An 18,887-nucleotide genomic window follows, 5' to 3' on the forward strand; every position below is an offset into this window, starting at 1 on the left:
AATGTGCAGTCCGATTAGTTGAGAGCAGCGTTTCTGGGTCTTCCATGGATGAAAGCACTTAGGAAAAGGGCCTTTCTAAGCTGGCTACCGTGGTGTCTTTCCCTAGTCTACACAGAAACAGCACTCTGAGGGAGACGAGATGCTAGCATTTGGTAGCAAAATCTCCTATTCTGAAGAGTAATATTTCGTTGTAAGCAGGTTGCCTCAACCTTGCCACATTTTCTCAACTGGTTATAAAGGAGGGCAGTCAGTCAGCCTCACCCTTCAAACCCACGCCTATTTCATAGAGAAAACACCAGGTCTCGGTGTGCCTTCCTGTAGCAAGGAAACTTTGCTTTCATTCCTTAGGTGGCATATTGGCTCAGAAATACCCTACCCCAAGGATTCAGGAATGTGCAGCCCGATTAGTTGAGAGCAGCCTTTCTGGGTCTTCCATGGATGAAAGCAACTAGGAAAAGAGCCTTTCTAAAATGGGGACCGTGGTGTCTTTCCCTTGTCTACACAGAAACAGCACTCTGAGGGAGACGAGCTGCTGGCGTTTTGAAGCAAATCACCTATTCTGAAGAGAAACATTTCATTGTAATCGGGTTTCAACACACTTGCCACATTTTCTCAGCTGGCTATATTGGAGGAAAGTCAGTTGGTAGACTTACTTGAGGCCCTGCTTCCCAGGCTGCAATCTTTGCTTTCATTCATTAGCTGGCACATTGGCTCAGGACTGCCCTACCCCAAGTTTCAAGGATATGCAGCCCGATTAGTTGAGATCAGCCCTTCTGGCTCTTTCTTGGATGAAACCAACTGGGAAAAGAGCCGTTCTCACCTGGGGACCATGGTGTCTTTCCCTAGTCTACACAGAAACAGCACTCTGAGGGAGAGGAGCTGCTGGCGTTTGGTAGCAAAATCTCCTCTTCTGAAGAGAAACATTTTGTTGTAAGCGTGTTGCGTCAGCCTTGCCACATTTTTTCAGCTGGCTATCATGGAGGGCAGTCAGTTGGCAGATTTTCTTGAGGCCCTGCTTCCCAGGCTGGAAACCGCTTTCATTGCAGAGCTGGCACATTGGCTCAGGACTGCCCTAACCCAAGGATTCAGGGATATGCAGCCCGATTAGTTGAGGTCAGCCCTTCTGGCTCTTTCTTGGATGAAACCAACTGGGAAAAGAGCCGTTCTCACCTGGGGACCATGGTGTCTTTCCCTAGTCTACACAGAAACAGCACTCTGAGGGAGAGGAGCTGCTGGACTTTGGTAGCAAAATCTCCTACTCTGAAGAGAAATATTTCGTTGTAACCGGGTAGCATCAGCCTTGCTACATTTCCTCAACTGGCTATAAAGGAGGGCAGTCAGTAGGCCTCACCCTTCAAGCCCACGCCAATTTCATAGAGAAAACACCAGGTCTCGGTGTGCTTTCCTGTAGCAAGGAAACTTTGCTTTCATTCCTTAGGTGACATACTGGCTCAGAACTACCCTACCGCAAGGTATCAGGAATGTGCAGTCCGATTAGTTGAGAGCAGCGTTTCTGGGTCTTCCATGGATGAAAGCAACTAGGAAAAGAGCCTTTCTAACCTGGGGACCGTGGTGTCTTTCCCTAGTCTACACAGAAACAGCACTCTGAGGGAGACGAGATGCTAGCATTTGGTAGCAAAATCTCCTATTCTGAAGAGTAATATTTCGTTGTAAGCGGGTTGCCTCAGCCTTGCCACATTTTCTCAACTGGCTATAAAGGAGGGCAGTCAGTCAGCCTCACCCTTCAAACCCACGCCTATTTCATAGAGAGAACACCAGGTCTCGGTGTGCCTTCCTGTAGCAAGGAAACTTTGCTTTCATTCCTTAGGTGGCATATTGGCTCAGAACTACCCTACCCCAAGGATTCAGGAAAGTGCAGCCCGATTAGTTGAGAGCAGCCTTTCTGGGTCTTCCATGGATGAAACCAAGTAGGAAAAGAGCGTTTCTAAAATGGGGACCGTGGTGTCTTTCCCTAGTCTACACAGAAACAGCACTCTGAGGGAGACGAGCTGCTGGCGGTTTGAAGCAAATCTCCTCTTCTGAAGAGAAACATTTCACTGTAATCGGGATTCAACACACTTGCCACATTTTCTCAGCTGGCTATAATGGAGGGAAGTCAGTTGGCAGATTTTCTTGAGGCCCTGCTTCCAAGGCTGGAAACTTCGCTTTCATTCCAGAGCTGGTACATTGGCTCAGGACTGCCCCACTCCAAGGTTCAGGGATATGAAGCCCGATTAATTGAGATCAGCCCTTCTGGCTCTTTTTTGGATGAAACCAACTGGGAAAAGAGCCGTTTTAACCAGGGGATCACGGTGTCTTTCCCTAGTCTACACAGAAACAACACTCTGAGGGAGAGGAGCTGCTGGCCTTTGGTAGCAAAATCTCCAATTCTGAAGAGAAATATTTCGTTGTAAGCGGGTAGCATCAGCCTTGCTACATTTCCTCAACTGGCTATAAAGGAGGGCAGTCAGTAGGCCTCACCCTTCAAGCCCACGCCAATTTCATAGAGAAAACACCAGGTCTCGGTGTGCTTTCCTGTAGCAAGGAAACTTTGCTTTCATTCCTTAGGTGACATACTGGCTCAGAACTACCCTACCGCAAGGTATCAGGAATGTGCAGTCCGATTAGTTGAGAGCAGCGTTTCTGGGTCTTCCATGGATGAAAGCACTTAGGAAAAGGGCCTTTCTAAGCTGGCTACCGTGGTGTCTTTCCCTAGTCTACACAGAAACAGCACTCTGAGGGAGACGAGATGCTAGCATTTGGTAGCAAAATCTCCTATTCTGAAGAGTAATATTTCGTTGTAAGCAGGTTGCCTCAACCTTGCCACATTTTCTCAACTGGTTATAAAGGAGGGCAGTCAGTCAGCCTCACCCTTCAAACCCACGCCTATTTCATAGAGAAAACACCAGGTCTCGGTGTGCCTTCCTGTAGCAAGGAAACTTTGCTTTCATTCCTTAGGTGGCATATTGGCTCAGAAATACCCTACCCCAAGGATTCAGGAATGTGCAGCCCGATTAGTTGAGAGCAGCCTTTCTGGGTCTTCCATGGATGAAAGCAACTAGGAAAAGAGCCTTTCTAAAATGGGGACCGTGGTGTCTTTCCCTTGTCTACACAGAAACAGCACTCTGAGGGAGACGAGCTGCTGGCGTTCTGAAGCAAATCACCTATTCTGAAGAGAAACATTTCATTGTAATCGGGTTTCAACACACTTGCCACATTTTCTCAGCTGGCTATATTGGAGGAAAGTCAGTTGGTAGACTTACTTGAGGCCCTGCTTCCCAGGCTGCAATCTTTGCTTTCATTCATTAGCTGGCACATTGGCTCAGGACTGCCCTACCCCAAGTTTCAAGGATATGCAGCCCGATTAGTTGAGATCAGCCCTTCTGGCTCTTTCTTGGATGAAACCAACTGGGAAAAGAGCCGTTCTCACCTGGGGACCATGGTGTCTTTCCCTAGTCTACACAGAAACAGCACTCTGAGGGAGAGGAGCTGCTGGCGTTTGGTAGCAAAATCTCCTCTTCTGAAGAGAAACATTTTGTTGTAAGCGTGTTGCGTCAGCCTTGCCACATTTTTTCAGCTGGCTATCATGGAGGGCAGTCAGTTGGCAGATTTTCTTGAGGCCCTGCTTCCCAGGCTGGAAACCGCTTTCATTGCAGAGCTGGCACATTGGCTCAGGACTGCCCTAACCCAAGGATTCAGGGATATGCAGCCCGATTAGTTGAGGTCAGCCCTTCTGGCTCTTTCTTGGATGAAACCAACTGGGAAAAGAGCCGTTCTCACCTGGGGACCATGGTGTCTTTCCCTAGTCTACACAGAAACAGCACTCTGAGGGAGAGGAGCTGCTGGACTTTGGTAGCAAAATCTCCTACTCTGAAGAGAAATATTTCGTTGTAACCGGGTAGCATCAGCCTTGCTACATTTCCTCAACTGGCTATAAAGGAGGGCAGTCAGTAGGCCTCACCCTTCAAGCCCACGCCAATTTCATAGAGAAAACACCAGGTCTCGGTGTGCTTTCCTGTAGCAAGGAAACTTTGCTTTCATTCCTTAGGTGACATACTGGCTCAGAACTACCCTACCGCAAGGTATCAGGAATGTGCAGTCCGATTAGTTGAGAGCAGCGTTTCTGGGTCTTCCATGGATGAAAGCAACTAGGAAAAGAGCCTTTCTAACCTGGGGACCGTGGTGTCTTTCCCTAGTCTACACAGAAACAGCACTCTGAGGGAGACGAGATGCTAGCATTTGGTAGCAAAATCTCCTATTCTGAAGAGTAATATTTCGTTGTAAGCGGGTTGCCTCAGCCTTGCCACATTTTCTCAACTGGCTATAAAGGAGGGCAGTCAGTCAGCCTCACCCTTCAAACCCACGCCTATTTCATAGAGAAAACACCAGGTCTCGGTGTGCCTTCCTGTAGCAAGGAAACTTTGCTTTCATTCCTTAGGTGGCATATTGGCTCAGAACTACCCTACCCCAAGGATTCAGGAAAGTGCAGCCCGATTAGTTGAGAGCAGCCTTTCTGGGTCTTCCATGGATGAAACCAAGTAGGAAAAGAGCGTTTCTAAAATGGGGACCGTGGTGTCTTTCCCTAGTCTACACAGAAACAGCACTCTGAGGGAGACGAGCTGCTGGCGGTTTGAAGCAAATCTCCTCTTCTGAAGAGAAACATTTCACTGTAATCGGGATTCAACACACTTGCCACATTTTCTCAGCTGGCTATAATGGAGGGAAGTCAGTTGGCAGATTTTCTTGAGGCCCTGCTTCCAAGGCTGGAAACTTCGCTTTCATTCCAGAGCTGGTACATTGGCTCAGGACTGCCCCACTCCAAGGTTCAGGGATATGAAGCCCGATTAATTGAGATCAGCCCTTCTGGCTCTTTTTTGGATGAAACCAACTGGGAAAAGAGCCGTTTTAACCAGGGGATCACGGTGTCTTTCCCTAGTCTACACAGAAACAACACTCTGAGGGAGAGGAGCTGCTGGCCTTTGGTAGCAAAATCTCCAATTCTGAAGAGAAATATTTCGTTGTAAGCGGGTAGCATCAGCCTTGCTACATTTCCTCAACTGGCTATAAAGGAGGGCAGTCAGTAGGCCTCACCCTTCAAGCCCACGCCAATTTCATAGAGAAAACACCAGGTCTCGGTGTGCTTTCCTGTAGCAAGGAAACTTTGCTTTCATTCCTTAGGTGACATACTGGCTCAGAACTACCCTACCGCAAGGTATCAGGAATGTGCAGTCCGATTAGTTGAGAGCAGCGTTTCTGGGTCTTCCATGGATGAAAGCACTTAGGAAAAGGGCCTTTCTAAGCTGGCTACCGTGGTGTCTTTCCCTAGTCTACACAGAAACAGCACTCTGAGGGAGACGAGATGCTAGCATTTGGTAGCAAAATCTCCTATTCTGAAGAGTAATATTTCGTTGTAAGCAGGTTGCCTCAACCTTGCCACATTTTCTCAACTGGTTATAAAGGAGGGCAGTCAGTCAGCCTCACCCTTCAAACCCACGCCTATTTCATAGAGAAAACACCAGGTCTCGGTGTGCCTTCCTGTAGCAAGGAAACTTTGCTTTCATTCCTTAGGTGGCATATTGGCTCAGAAATACCCTACCCCAAGGATTCAGGAATGTGCAGCCCGATTAGTTGAGAGCAGCCTTTCTGGGTCTTCCATGGATGAAAGCAACTAGGAAAAGAGCCTTTCTAAAATGGGGACCGTGGTGTCTTTCCCTTGTCTACACAGAAACAGCACTCTGAGGGAGACGAGCTGCTGGCGTTTTGAAGCAAATCACCTATTCTGAAGAGAAACATTTCATTGTAATCGGGTTTCAACACACTTGCCACATTTTCTCAGCTGGCTATATTGGAGGAAAGTCAGTTGGTAGACTTACTTGAGGCCCTGCTTCCCAGGCTGCAATCTTTGCTTTCATTCATTAGCTGGCACATTGGCTCAGGACTGCCCTACCCCAAGTTTCAAGGATATGCAGCCGGATTAGTTGAGATCAGCCCTTCTGGCTCTTTCTTGGATGAAACCAACTGGGAAAAGAGCCGTTCTCACCTGGGGACCATGGTGTCTTTCCCTAGTCTACACAGAAACAGCACTCTGAGGGAGAGGAGCTGCTGGCGTTTGGTAGCAAAATCTCCTCTTCTGAAGAGAAACATTTTGTTGTAAGCGTGTTGCGTCAGCCTTGCCACATTTTTTCAGCTGGCTATCATGGAGGGCAGTCAGTTGGCAGATTTTCTTGAGGCCCTGCTTCCCAGGCTGGAAACCGCTTTCATTGCAGAGCTGGCACATTGGCTCAGGACTGCCCTAACCCAAGGATTCAGGGATATGCAGCCCGATTAGTTGAGGTCAGCCTTTCTGGCTCTTTCTTGGATGAAACCAACTGGGAAAAGAGCCGTTCTCACCTGGGGACCATGGTGTCTTTCCCTAGTCTACACAGAAACAGCACTCTGAGGGAGAGGAGCTGCTGGACTTTGGTAGCAAAATCTCCTACTCTGAAGAGAAATATTTCGTTGTAACCGGGTAGCATCAGCCTTGCTACATTTCCTCAACTGGCTATAAAGGAGGGCAGTCAGTAGGCCTCACCCTTCAAGCCCACGCCAATTTCATAGAGAAAACACCAGGTCTCGGTGTGCTTTCCTGTAGCAAGGAAACTTTGCTTTCATTCCTTAGGTGACATACTGGCTCAGAACTACCCTACCACAAGGTATCAGGAATGTGCAGTCCGATTAGTTGAGAGCAGCGTTTCTGGGTCTTCCATGGATGAAAGCAACTAGGAAAAGAGCCTTTCTAACCTGGGGACCGTGGTGTCTTTCCCTAGTCTACACAGAAACAGCACTCTGAGGGAGACGAGATGCTAGCATTTGGTAGCAAAATCTCCTATTCTGAAGAGTAATATTTCGTTGTAAGCAGGTTGCCTCAACCTTGCCACATTTTCTCAACTGGTTATAAAGGAGGGCAGTCAGTCAGCCTCACCCTTCAAACCCACGCCTATTTCATAGAGAAAACACCAGGTCTCGGTGTGCCTTCCTGTAGCAAGGAAACTTTGCTTTCATTCCTTAGGTGGCATATTGGCTCAGAAATACCCTACCCCAAGGATTCAGGAATGTGCAGCCCGATTAGTTGAGAGCAGCCTTTCTGGGTCTTCCATGGATGAAAGCAACTAGGAAAAGAGCCTTTCTAAAATGGGGACCGTGGTGTCTTTCCCTTGTCTACACAGAAACAGCACTCTGAGGGAGACGAGCTGCTGGCGTTTTGAAGCAAATCACCTATTCTGAAGAGAAACATTTCATTGTAATCGGGTTTCAACACACTTGCCACATTTTCTCAGCTGGCTATATTGGAGGAAAGTCAGTTGGTAGACTTACTTGAGGCCCTGCTTCCCAGGCTGCAATCTTTGCTTTCATTCATTAGCTGGCACATTGGCTCAGGACTGCCCTACCCCAAGTTTCAAGGATATGCAGCCGGATTAGTTGAGATCAGCCCTTCTGGCTCTTTCTTGGATGAAACCAACTGGGAAAAGAGCCGTTCTCACCTGGGGACCATGGTGTCTTTCCCTAGTCTACACAGAAACAGCACTCTGAGGGAGAGGAGCTGCTGGCGTTTGGTAGCAAAATCTCCTCTTCTGAAGAGAAACATTTTGTTGTAAGCGTGTTGCGTCAGCCTTGCCACATTTTTTCAGCTGGCTATCATGGAGGGCAGTCAGTTGGCAGATTTTCTTGAGGCCCTGCTTCCCAGGCTGGAAACCGCTTTCATTGCAGAGCTGGCACATTGGCTCAGGACTGCCCTAACCCAAGGATTCAGGGATATGCAGCCCGATTAGTTGAGGTCAGCCTTTCTGGCTCTTTCTTGGATGAAACCAACTGGGAAAAGAGCCGTTCTCACCTGGGGACCATGGTGTCTTTCCCTAGTCTACACAGAAACAGCACTCTGAGGGAGAGGAGCTGCTGGACTTTGGTAGCAAAATCTCCTACTCTGAAGAGAAATATTTCGTTGTAACCGGGTAGCATCAGCCTTGCTACATTTCCTCAACTGGCTATAAAGGAGGGCAGTCAGTAGGCCTCACCCTTCAAGCCCACGCCAATTTCATAGAGAAAACACCAGGTCTCGGTGTGCTTTCCTGTAGCAAGGAAACTTTGCTTTCATTCCTTAGGTGACATACTGGCTCAGAACTACCCTACCGCAAGGTATCAGGAATGTGCAGTCCGATTAGTTGAGAGCAGCGTTTCTGGGTCTTCCATGGATGAAAGCAACTAGGAAAAGAGCCTTTCTAACCTGGGGACCGTTGTGTCTTTCCCTAGTCTACACAGAAACAGCACTCTGAGGGAGACGAGATGCTAGCATTTGGTAGCAAAATCTCCTATTCTGAAGAGTAATATTTCGTTGTAAGCGGGTTGCCTCAGCCTTGCCACATTTTCTCAACTGGCTATAAAGGAGGGCAGTCAGTCAGCCTCACCCTTCAAACCCACGCCTATTTCATAGAGAAAACACCAGGTCTCGGTGTGCCTTCCTGTAGCAAGGAAACTTTGCTTTCATTCCTTAGGTGGCATATTGGCTCAGAACTACCCTACCCCAAGGATTCAGGAAAGTGCAGCCCGATTAGTTGAGAGCAGCCTTTCTGGGTCTTCCATGGATGAAACCAAGTAGGAAAAGAGCGTTTCTAAAATGGGGACCGTGGTGTCTTTCCCTAGTCTACACAGAAACAGCACTCTGAGGGAGACGAGCTGCTGGCGGTTTGAAGCAAATCTCCTCTTCTGAAGAGAAACATTTCACTGTAATCGGGATTCAACACACTTGCCACATTTTCTCAGCTGGCTATAATGGAGGGAAGTCAGTTGGCAGATTTTCTTGAGGCCCTGCTTCCAAGGCTGGAAACTTCGCTTTCATTCCAGAGCTGGTACATTGGCTCAGGACTGCCCCACTCCAAGGTTCAGGGATATGAAGCCCGATTAATTGAGATCAGCCCTTCTGGCTCTTTTTTGGATGAAACCAACTGGGAAAAGAGCCGTTTTAACCAGGGGATCACGGTGTCTTTCCCTAGTCTACACAGAAACAACACTCTGAGGGAGAGGAGCTGCTGGCCTTTGGTAGCAAAATCTCCAATTCTGAAGAGAAATATTTCGTTGTAAGCGGGTAGCATCAGCCTTGCTACATTTCCTCAACTGGCTATAAAGGAGGGCAGTCAGTAGGCCTCACCCTTCAAGCCCACGCCAATTTCATAGAGAAAACACCAGGTCTCGGTGTGCTTTCCTGTAGCAAGGAAACTTTGCTTTCATTCCTTAGGTGACATACTGGCTCAGAACTACCCTACCGCAAGGTATCAGGAATGTGCAGTCCGATTAGTTGAGAGCAGCGTTTCTGGGTCTTCCATGGATGAAAGCAACTAGGAAAAGGGCCTTTCTAACCTGGGGACCGTGGTGTCTTTCCCTAGTCTACACAGAAACAGCACTCTGAGGGAGACGAGATGCTAGCATTTGGTAGCAAAATCTCCTATTCTGAAGAGTAATATTTCGTTGTAAGCAGGTTGCCTCAACCTTGCCACATTTTCTCAACTGGTTATAAAGGAGGGCAGTCAGTCAGCCTCACCCTTCAAACCCACGCCTATTTCATAGAGAAAACACCAGGTCTCGGTGTGCCTTCCTGTAGCAAGGAAACTTTGCTTTCATTCCTTAGGTGGCATATTGGCTCAGAAATACCCTACCCCAAGGATTCAGGAATGTGCAGCCCGATTAGTTGAGAGCAGCCTTTCTGGGTCTTCCATGGATGAAAGCAACTAGGAAAAGAGCCTTTCTAAAATGGGGACCGTGGTGTCTTTCCCTTGTCTACACAGAAACAGCACTCTGAGGGAGACGAGCTGCTGGCGTTTTGAAGCAAATCACCTATTCTGAAGAGAAACATTTCATTGTAATCGGGTTTCAACACACTTGCCACATTTTCTCAGCTGGCTATATTGGAGGAAAGTCAGTTGGTAGACTTACTTGAGGCCCTGCTTCCCAGGCTGCAATCTTTGCTTTCATTCATTAGCTGGCACATTAGCTCAGGACTGCCCTACCCCAAGTTTCAAGGATATGCAGCCCGATTAGTTGAGATCAGCCCTTCTGGCTCTTTCTTGGATGAAACCAACTGGGAAAAGAGCCGTTCTCACCTGGGGACCATGGTGTCTTTCCCTAGTCTACACAGAAACAGCACTCTGAGGGAGAGGAGCTGCTGGCGTTTGGTAGCAAAATCTCCTCTTCTGAAGAGAAACATTTTGTTGTAAGCGTGTTGCGTCAGCCTTGCCACATTTTTTCAGCTGGCTATCATGGAGGGCAGTCAGTTGGCAGATTTTCTTGAGGCCCTGCTTCCCAGGCTGGAAACCGCTTTCATTGCAGAGCTGGCACATTGGCTCAGGATTGCCCTAACCCAAGGATTCAGGGATATGCAGCCCGATTAGTTGAGGTCAGCCCTTCTGGCTCTTTCTTGGATGAAACCAACTGGGAAAAGAGCCGTTCTCACCTGGGGACCATGGTGTCTTTCCCTAGTCTACACAGAAACAGCACTCTGAGGGAGAGGAGCTGCTGGACTTTGGTAGCAAAATCTCCTACTCTGAAGAGAAATATTTCGTTGTAACCGGGTAGCATCAGCCTTGCTACATTTCCTCAACTGGCTATAAAGGAGGGCAGTCAGTAGGCCTCACCCTTCAAGCCCACGCCAATTTCATAGAGAAAACACCAGGTCTCGGTGTGCTTTCCTGTAGCAAGGAAACTTTGCTTTCATTCCTTAGGTGACATACTGGCTCAGAACTACCCTACCGCAAGGTATCAGGAATGTGCAGTCCGATTAGTTGAGAGCAGCGTTTCTGGGTCTTCCATGGATGAAAGCAACTAGGAAAAGAGCCTTTAAAACCTGGGGACCGTGGTGTCTTTCCCTAGTCTACACAGAAACAGCACTCTGAGGGAGACGAGATGCTAGCATCTGGTAGCAAAATCTCCTATTCTGAAGAGTAATATTTCGTTGTAAGCGGGTGGCCTCAGCCTTGCCACATTTTCTCAACTGGCTATAAAGGAGGGCAGTCAGTCAGCCTCACCCTTCAAACCCACGCCTATTTCATAGAGAAAACACCAGGTCTCGGTGTGCCTTCCTGTAGCAAGGAAACTTTGCTTTCATTCCTTAGGTGGCATATTGGCTCAGAACAACCCTACCCCAAGGATTCAGGAAAGTGCAGCCCGATTAGTTGAGAGCAGCCTTTCTGGGTCTTCCATGGATGAAACCAAGTAGGAAAAGAGCGTTTCTAAAATGGGGACCGTGGTGCATTTCCCTAGTCTACACAGAAACAGCACTCTGAGTGAGACGAGCTGCTGGCGGTTTGAAGCAAATCACCTCTTCTGAAGAGAAACATTTCACTGTAATCGGGATTCAACACACTTGCCACATTTTCTCAGCTGGCTATAATGGAGGGCAGTCAGTTGGCAGATTTTCTTGAGGCCCTGCTTCCCAGGCTGTAAACTTCGCTTTCATTCCAGTGCTGGCACATTGGCTCAGGACTGCCCTACCCCAAGGATTCAGGGATATGCAGCCCGATTTGTTGAGGTCAGCCCTTCTGGCTCTTTCTTGGATGAAACCAACTGGGAAAAGAGCCGTTCTCACCTGGGGACCATGGTGTCTTTTCCTCGTCTACACAGAAACAGCACTCTGAGGGAGAGGAGCTGCTGGACTTTGGTAGCAAAATCTCCTATTCTGAAGAGAAACATTTCGTTGTAAGCGGTTTGCGTCAGCCTTGCCACATTTTCTCAGCTGGCTGTAATGGAGGGCAGTCAGTTGGAAGACTTACTTGAGGCCCTGCTTCCCATGATGGAACTTTGCTTTCATTCCAGAGCTGGTACATCGGCTCAGGACTGCCCCACCCCAAGGATTCAGGGATGTTCAACACGATTAGTTGAGATCAGCCCTTCTGTCTCTTTCATGGATGAAACCAACTGGGAAAAGAGCCGTTCTCACCTGGGGACCATGGTGTCTTTCCGTAGTCTACACAGAAACAGCACTCTGAGGGAGACGAGCTGCTGACCTTTGGTAGCAAAATCTCCTATTCTGAAGAGAAACATTTTGTTGTAAGCGGGTTGCATCAGCCTTGCTACATTTCCTCAACTGGCTATAAACGAGGGCAGTCAGTAGGCCTCACCCTTCAAGCCCACGCCAATTTCATACAGAAAACACCAGGTCTCGGTGTGCTTTCCTATGGCAAGGAATCTTTGCTGTCATTCCTTAGGTGGCATATTGGCTCAGAACTACTCTACCCCAAGGATTCAGGAATGTGCAGTCCGATTAGTTGAGAGCAGCCTTTCTGGGTCTTCCATGGATGAAAGCAACTAGGAAAAGAGCCTTTCTAAAATGGGGACCGTGGTGTCTTTCCCTAGTCTACACAGAAACAGCACTCTGAGGGAGACGAGCTGCTGGCGTTTTGAAGCAAATCACCTATTCTGAAGAGAAACATTTCATGGTAATCGGGTTTCAACACACTTGCCACATTTTCTCAGCTGGCTATAATGGAGGAAAGTCATTTGGTAGACTTACTTGAGGCCCTGCTTCCCAGGCTGGAATCTTTGCTTTCATTCATTAGCTGGCACATTGGCTCAGGACTGCCCCACTCCAAGGTTCAGGGATATGAAGCCCGATTAATTGAGATCAGCCCTTCTGGCTCTTTCTTGGATGAAACCAACTGGGAAAAGAGCCGTTCTAACCTGGGGACAACGGTGTCTTTCCCTAGTCTACACAGAAACAACACTCTGAGGGAGAGGAGCTGCTGGCCTTTGGTAGCAAAATCTCCTACTCTGAAGAGAAATATTTCGTTGTAAGCGGGTTGCATCAGCCTTGCTACATTTCCTCAACTGGCTATAAAGGAGGGCAGTCAGTAGGCCTCACCCTTCAAGCCCACGCCAATTTCATAGAGAAAACACCAGGTCTCGGTGTGCTTTCCTGTAGCAAGGAAACTTTGCTTTCATTCCTTAGGTGACATACTGGCTCAGAACTACCCTACCGCAAGGTATCAGGAATGTGCAGTCCGATTAGTTGAGAGCAGCGTTTCTGGGTCTTCCATGGATGAAAGCAACTAGGAAAAGAGCCTTTCTAACCTGGGCACCGTGGTGTCTTTCCCTAGTCTACACAGAAACAGCACTCTGAGGGAGACGAGATGCTAGCATTTGGTAGCAAAATCTCCTATTCTGAAGAGTAATATTTCGTTGTAAGCGGGTTGCCTCAACCTTGCCACATTTTCTCAACTGGTTATAAAGGAGGGCAGTCAGTCAGCCTCACCCTTCAAACCCACGCCTATTTCATAGAGAAAACACCAGGTCTCGGTGTGCCTTCCTGTAGCAAGGAAACTTTGCTTTCATTCCTTAGGTGGCATATTGGCTCAGAAATACCCTACCCCAAGGATTCAGGAATGTGCATCCCGATTAGTTGAGAGCAGCCTTTCTGGGTCTTCCATGGATGAAAGCAACTAGGAAAAGAGCCTTTCTAAAATGGGGACCGTGGTGTCTTTCCCTTGTCTACACAGAAACAGCACTCTGAGGGAGACGAGCTGCTGGCGTTTTGAAGCAAATCACCTATTCTGAAGAGAAACATTTCAATGTAATCGGGTTTCAACACACTTGCCACATTTTCTCAGCTGGCTATATTGGAGGAAAGTCAGTTGGTAGACTTACTTGAGGCCCTGCTTCCCAGGCTGCAATCTTTGCTTTCATTCATTAGCTGGCACATTGGCTCAGGACTGCCCTACCCCAAGGTTCAAGGATATGCAGCCCGATTAGTTGAGATCAGCCCTTCTGGCTCTTTCTTGGATGAAACCAACTGGGAAAAGAGCCGTTTTAAACTGGGGACCATGGTGTCTTTCCCTAGTCTACACTGAAACAGCACTCTGAGGGAGAGGAGCTGCTGGCGTTTGGTAGCAAAATCTCCTCTTCTGAAGAGAAACATTTTGTTGTAAGCGTGTTGCGTCAGCCTTGCCACATTTTCTCAGCTGGCTATAATGGAGGGCAGTCAGTTGGCAGATTTTCTTGAGGCCCTGCTTCCCAGGCTGGAAACTTCGCTTTCATTGCAGAGCTGGCACATTGGCTCAGGACTGCCCCACCCCAAGGATTCAGGGATATGCAGCCCGATTAGTTGAGGTCAGCCTTTCTGGCTCTTTCTTGGATGAAACCAACTGGGAAAAGAGCCGTTCTCACCTGGGGACCATGGTGTCTTTCCCTAGTCTACACAGAAACAGCACTCTGAGGGAGAGGAGCTGCTGGCCTTTGGTAGCAAAATCTCCTATTCTGAAGAGAAACATTTTGTTGTAAGCGGGTTGCCGCAGCCTTGCTACATTTCCTCAACTGGCTATAAAGGAGGGCAGTCAGTAGGCCTCACCCTTCAAGCCCACGCCAATTTCATACAGAAAACACCAGGTCTCGGTGTGCTTTCCTATGGCAAGGAATCTTTGCTGTCATTCCTTAGGTGGCATATTGGCTCAGAACTACTCTACCCCAAGGATTCAGGAATGTGCAGTCCGATTAGTTGAGAGCAGCCTTTCTGGGTCTTCCATGGATGAAAGCAACTAGGAAAAGAGCCTTTCTAAAATGGGGACCGTGGTGTCTTTCCCTTGTCTACACAGAAACAGCACTCTGAGGGAGACGAGCTGCTGGCGTTTTGAAGCAAATCACCTATTCTGAAGAGAAACATTTCATTGTAATCGGGTTTCAACACACTTGCCACATTTTCTCAACTGGCTATAAAGGAGGGCAGTCAGTCAGCCTCACCCTTCAAACCCATGCCTATTTCACAGAGAAAACACCAGGTCTCGGTGTGCTTTCCTGTAGCAAGGAAACATTGCTTTCATTCCTTTGGTGGCATATTGGCTCAGAATTACCCTACTGCAAGGTATCAGCAATGTGCAGCCCGATTAGTTGAGAGCAGCGTTTTTGGGTCTTCCATGGATGATACCAAGTAGGAAAAGAGCGTTTCTAAAATGGGGACCGTGGTGTCTTTCCCTAGTCTACACAGAAACAGCACTCTGAGGGAGACGAGCTGCTGGCGTTTTGAAGCAAATCACCTATTCTGAAGAGAAACATTTCATGGTAATCGGGTTTCAACACACTTGCCACATTTTCTCAGCTGGCTATAATGGAGGAAAGTCATTTGGTAGACTTACTTGAGGCCCTGCTTCCCAGGCTGGAATCTTTGCTTTCATTCATTAGCTGGCACATTGGCTCAGGACTGCCCCACTCCAAGGTTCAGGGATATGAAGCCCGATTAATTGAGATCAGCCCTTCTGGCTCTTTCTTGGATGAAACCAACTGGGAAAAGAGCCGTTCTAACCTGGGGACCACGGTGTCTTTCCCTAGTCTACACAGAAACAACACTCTGAGGGAGAGGAGCTGCTGGCCTTTGGTAGCAAAATCTCCAAATCTGAAGAGAAATATTTCTTTGTAAGCGGGTTGCATCAGCCTTGCTACATTTCCTCAACTGGCTATAAAGGAGGGCAGTCAGTAGGCCTCACCCTTCAAGCCCACGCCAATTTCATAGAGAAAACACCAGGTCTCGGTGTGCTTTCCTGTAGCAAGGAAACTTTGCTTTCATTCCTTAGGTGACATACTGGCTCAGAACTACCCTACCGCAAGGTATCAGGAATGTGCAGTCCGATTAGTTGAGAGCAGCGTTTCTGGGTCTTCCATGGATGAAAGCAACTAGGAAAAGAGCCTTTCTAACCTGGGCACCGTGGTGTCTTTCCCTAGTCTACACAGAAACAGCACTCTGAGGGAGACGAGATGCTAGCATTTGGTAGCAAAATCTCCTATTCTGAAGAGTAATATTTCGTTGTAAGCGGGTTGCCTCAACCTTGCCACATTTTCTCAACTGGTTATAAAGGAGGGCAGTCAGTCAGCCTCACCCTTCAAACCCACGCCTATTTCATAGAGAAAACACCAGGTCTCGGTGTGCCTTCCTGTAGCAAGGAAACTTTGCTTTCTTTCCTTAGGTGGCATATTGGCTCAGAAATACCCTACCCCAAGGATTCAGGAATGTGCAGCCCGATTAGTTGAGAGCAGCCTTTCTGGGTCTTCCATGGATGAAAGCAACTAGGAAAAGAGCCTTTCTAAAATGGGGACCGTGGTGTCTTTCCCTTGTCTACACAGAAACAGCACTCTGAGGGAGACGAGCTGCTGGCGTTTTGAAGCAAATCACCTATTCTGAAGAGAAACATTTCAATGTAATCGGGTTTCAACACACTTGCCACATTTTCTCAGCTGGCTATATTGGAGGAAAGTCAGTTGGTAGACTTACTTGAGGCCCTGCTTCCCAGGCTGCAATCTTTGCTTTCATTCATTAGCTGGCACATTGGCTCAGGACTGCCCTACCCCAAGGTTCAAGGATATGCAGCCCGATTAGTTGAGATCAGCCCTTCTGGCTCTTTCTTGGATGAAACCAACTGGGAAAAGAGCCGTTTTAAACTGGGGACCATGGTGTCTTTCCCTAGTCTACACAGAAACAGCACTCTGAGGGAGAGGAGCTGCTGGCGTTTGGTAGCAAAATCTCCTCTTCTGAAGAGAAACATTTTGTTGTAAGCGTGTTGCGTCAGCCTTGCCACATTTTCTCAGCTGGCTATAATGGAGGGCAGTCAGTTGGCAGATTTTCTTGAGGCCCTGCTTCCCAGGCTGGAAACTTCGCTTTCATTGCAGAGCTGGCACATTGGCTCAGGACTGCCCCACCCCAAGGATTCAGGGATATGCAGCCCGATTAGTTGAGGTCAGCCTTTCTGGCTCTTTCTTGGATGAAACCAACTGGGAAAAGAGCCGTTCTCACCTGGGGACCATGGTGTCTTTCCCTAGTCTACACAGAAACAGCACTCTGAGGGAGAGGAGCTGCTGGCCTTTGGTAGCAAAATCTCCTATTCTGAAGAGAAACATTTTGTTGTAAGCGGGTTGCCGCAGCCTTGCTACATTTCCTCAACTGGCTATAAAGGAGGGCAGTCAGTAGGCCTCACCCTTCAAGCCCACGCCAATTTCATACAGAAAACACCAGGTCTCGGTGTGCTTTCCTATGGCAAGGAATCTTTGCTGTCATTCCTTAGGTGGCATATTGGCTCAGAACTACTCTACCCCAAGGATTCAGGAATGTGCAGTCCGATTAGTTGAGAGCAGCCTTTCTGGGTCTTCCATGGATGAAAGCAACTAGGAAAAGAGCCTTTCTAAAATGGGGACCGTGGTGTCTTTCCCTTGTCTACACAGAAACAGCACTCTGAGGGAGACGAGCTGCTGGCGTTTTGAAGCAAATCACCTATTCTGAAGAGAAACATTTCATGGTAATCGGGTTTCAACACACTTGCCACATTTTCTCAGCTGGCTATAATGGAGGAAAGTCATTTGGTAGACTTACTTGAGGCCCTGCTTCCCAGGCTGGAATCTTTGCTTTCATTCATTAGCTGGCACATTGGCTCAGGACTGCCCCACTCCAAGGTTCAGGGATATGAAGCCCGATTAATTGAGATCAGCCCTTCTGGCTCTTTCTTGGATGAAACCAACTGGGAAAAGAGCCGTTCTAACCTGGGGACAACGGTGTCTTTCCCTAGTCTACACAGAAACAACACTCTGAGGGAGAGGAGCTGCTGGCCTTTGGTAGCAAAATCTCCTACTCTGAAGAGAAATATTTCGTTGTAAGCGGGTTGCATCAGCCTTGCTACATTTCCTCAACTGGCTATAAAGGAGGGCAGTCAGTAGGCCTCACCCTTCAAGCCCACGCCAATTTCATAGAGAAAACACCAGGTCTCGGTGTGCTTTCCTGTAGCAAGGAAACTTTGCTTTCATTCCTTAGGTGACATACTGGCTCAGAACTACCCTACCGCAAGGTATCAGGAATGTGCAGTCCGATTAGTTGAGAGCAGCGTTTCTGGGTCTTCCATGGATGAAAGCAACTAGGAAAAGAGCCTTTCTAACCTGGGCACCGTGGTGTCTTTCCCTAGTCTACACAGAAACAGCACTCTGAGGGAGACGAGATGCTAGCATTTGGTAGCAAAATCTCCTATTCTGAAGAGTAATATTTCGTTGTAAGCGGGTTGCCTCAACCTTGCCACATTTTCTCAACTGGTTATAAAGGAGGGCAGTCAGTCAGCCTCACCCTTCAAACCCACGCCTATTTCATAGAGAAAACACCAGGTCTCGGTGTGCCTTCCTGTAGCAAGGAAACTTTGCTTTCATTCCTTAGGTGGCATATTGGCTCAGAAATACCCTACCCCAAGGATTCAGGAATGTGCATCCCGATTAGTTGAGAGCAGCCTTTCTGGGTCTTCCATGGATGAAAGCAACTAGGAAAAGAGCCTTTCTAAAATGGGGACCGTGGTGTCTTTCCCTTGTCTACACAGAAACAGCACTCTGAGGGAGACGAGCTGCTGGCGTTTTGAAGCAAATCACCTATTCTGAAGAGAAACATTTCAATGTAATCGGGTTTCAACACACTTGCCACATTTTCTCAGCTGGCTATATTGGAGGAAAGTCAGTTGGTAGACTTACTTGAGGCCCTGCTTCCCAGGCTGCAATCTTTGCTTTCATTCATTAGCTGGCACATTGGCTCAGGACTGCCCTACCCCAAGGTTCAAGGATATGCAGCCCGATTAGTTGAGATCAGCCCTTCTGGCTCTTTCTTGGATGAAACCAACTGGGAAAAGAGCCGTTTTAAACTGGGGACCATGGTGTCTTTCCCTAGTCTACACTGAAACAGCACTCTGAGGGAGAGGAGCTGCTGGCGTTTGGTAGCAAAATCTCCTCTTCTGAAGAGAAACATTTTGTTGTAAGCGTGTTGCGTCAGCCTTGCCACATTTTCTCAGCTGGCTATAATGGAGGGCAGTCAGTTGGCAGATTTTCTTGAGGCCCTGCTTCCCAGGCTGGAAACTTCGCTTTCA

The sequence above is a fragment of the Eschrichtius robustus genome, chromosome 20, assembly GCF_028021215.1.
Source record: "Eschrichtius robustus isolate mEscRob2 chromosome 20, mEscRob2.pri, whole genome shotgun sequence".
Lineage (NCBI taxonomy): Eukaryota > Metazoa > Chordata > Mammalia > Artiodactyla > Eschrichtiidae > Eschrichtius > Eschrichtius robustus.